This window comes from Mus musculus, chromosome 7, assembly GCF_000001635.26.
Source record: "Mus musculus strain C57BL/6J chromosome 7, GRCm38.p6 C57BL/6J".
NCBI lineage: Eukaryota > Metazoa > Chordata > Mammalia > Rodentia > Muridae > Mus > Mus musculus.
Window position 1 is genome coordinate 77,908,720 of NC_000073.6, and position 2,670 is coordinate 77,911,389.

Sequence of the window (2,670 nt, forward strand, 5' to 3'; positions counted from 1 at the left end):
GCTTTCTAAAATGTAAGCCAACATACACACAGCAAGAGAAAGCTGACCAACACATCAGGCGAATACCCATCTAGCTACATAACATAACTACAAAGTAACATGATCCTCTACAAATTCATCTATGTAGATCATTGTTCTTCATTGCTGGGTAATATCGAATGGTATGGACACATTTGTGTAAAGATTTACTGTTAGAAGGACATCTGGGTTGCTTTGAGTTGGTGAATATGCTTTGGAAAGTTTCTGTGAAGATTTGTGTAGAGAGTGCCGTGTGAAGAAAGTTTTCAATTACCTAGGATATATGTTTAGGAACACAATTGCTGATTCATGCAGTTGTTACACGTTCAATTTTAAAGAAATTTCCAGGAAGGTTTCAGGGCGGTTTGTGTCATTTTTCATTCCCAACAGCCATATGTGAGGAAACCAGTTTCTCTATACCCTCACTATCATCTTTTGGGTTTCTATTTTCTTTTGTGTCTCTGGCTGTTTAAATTTCTTCAGCACCATTTATTGAAAAGTTATTCTGAAACCATGGAATTGTGCACATAGTTGGCTATTGCCACAGGTCTCTGAAAAACACTCTTTATTATGTTTATAATCTATTTGCTCTCTGTTCTTCATTACTCCCATACACATCTAGGCTCCCCCATTCTGCCCTTAGGGACTACTTCCAGAAAAATGTAGGGTTCTGGCATACTACCATGGCTTTGCTCTTACTAGCATGAAAATGATGGGTTCTCCAGGAGCTTCTATTTGATAAAGAGGTAGAAGTAAGAGAGGAAAAATAACAGCTAGGTGGTGCCTACTTCCTAAGTCTCCACTGTGCCCCCTCTGACCGAACCCCACTGAGTAAAATAGGACTTACAGCATCATCCCAGGTAGACCAGAACTCAGTCTGTCTGTGCTTTCCCATTCACCTTACCCAGGGGGTTGGATTGACTTTCCGGATGGGTTCCTTTCCTCTCTAAGTTTTCTCTGTTATCCTTCCAATCAGCAAAGTGATTAGGAAAGAGCCAGTCTAGATCTCCCACTAGAGCATTGCTGAAATGGGTGTGTGTGAGAGAGATGAGATACCTGTTCTGTGGCTTTTGTCTGGGATGTCATGTCTATTGTTGCAAAAGTTTTATATTCCTTTGATGCTCATTTCCTATTCATTAGGATATGTGCAGAGAACAGGATTTTGAAGAGACATTTGGACTAGCCTTTTGAAGCTACCATTATCCTGTTCCAACTCTACTATGTGTGGGGCAAGAGGAAATTCCAAGGAGGTCAACAAGTGTTTTCTTTGTGTTCTGTGGCTCAACATTACTTACCTCTTCATTTTTTTTGCATCTCATTTTTGTTTGTTATAAATATAATGTCCTTATAGCAAGAGAAAGAGATAAAGTAGAAAACACCAACTACTACATATTCCTAGAGGTAGAAGTCTGTGTTTTATCGGACTTAATGTGAAAGCAGTCCTCCATTACACAAATTATGCAATTGAGTCTCTCAAATTTGGGGGAAATTGTGGGGGTCAGCACATTGGAAGTGAAATGGATAAACCTTGTCCTAAGACATCCACTTTTACAATAATGTTATCTCCCATGCCAGGTAAGTATCACAAGTCTATTATTAATGACCAAAATAAATGTTCAGTATTTTGATAGAGTAGAATCTCTTATCTGTCTCCACTCCCCATCTGTCTTCCTGTCTTGGCAATCACTGATAGTGCCCTTGGTTTCTGTATAGTCAGGTGGATTACACTCTTTATCTTTCAATCTATGTAAAAGTGTGTGTGTGTGTGTGTGTGTGTGTGTGTGTGTGTGTGTGTGTGTGTGTGTTAAGGCAGTGCTGCACAATGATCACTAGCAATGTGTTTCTGGAAACACTGAGTTTGGTGATTCTTTTGTTTTGATGGCTTAGGCATTTCCACAGTGTGCTTTGCATGTAGCATTTCAAATCCAGTTGAAGTAATTTTAGCATCTATAGTTGTGTCAAAATTGCTATGCATGCAGTATAATTTAAGGCTCATTTGTTTCACTCTCTTTTGAATTTTAAGAATTTTATTCCTATCTTGATTTTGGATGTGTTTCATAATTACATAGAGTAGAATACAATTCTAAGTTAAATACATGACATAAGGTGTATATACAGATGCCTGAAGATTCCCGGCTTCTTTGTTCTTCATCCAGAACTGACTTGAAGCATTAAGTTCATTGCACAAAACTTATGATGAGAAATGCATTTTGTTTCTGACTTTTGAGTTATTGTATTTTTGCTGTGTGTGTGGAGGATGGGGAGGGGTTTCTGTATCCATTTATCCCTGGGTATATAAAGTGCAGACCTACACAGTGAGCTTTCTGAGCTGTGGTCTCACCTGCTAACCCATTTTGGACTTTCTTTTTGTTCTTAACCTTTTCAGATTCTCTCTCTCTCTCCCTCTCTCTCTCTCTCTTTCTTTCTCTCTCCTTCTCTCTCTCTTTCTCTCCCCCCCCTCCCTTCCTACGCCCTCTCCCCCTCCCCTTCCTTTCCAGTAGCCTCAGCTCTGAGTCAACATTGTTTCTATCTGCTGGTTCTGTTACCCAGTTACTCTTTTTGTAAGGATCACAAGTTTCACTTGCCTCCTGCATTAAGACTCTATCACCTGATCTTCAGGTCCACACCTCTACCTGCAATCCCAGAAAAGTG

The 2,670-nt window shown here is 39.6% G+C and overlaps 1 pseudogene; it reads right to left on the reverse strand.

The window, feature by feature from the left end:
* Nucleotides 1-1,449: 1,449 nt before the first annotated feature.
* On the reverse strand, nucleotides 1,450-1,601 carry Gm23239 (annotated as a pseudogene).
* Nucleotides 1,602-2,670: the final 1,069 nt, after the last annotated feature.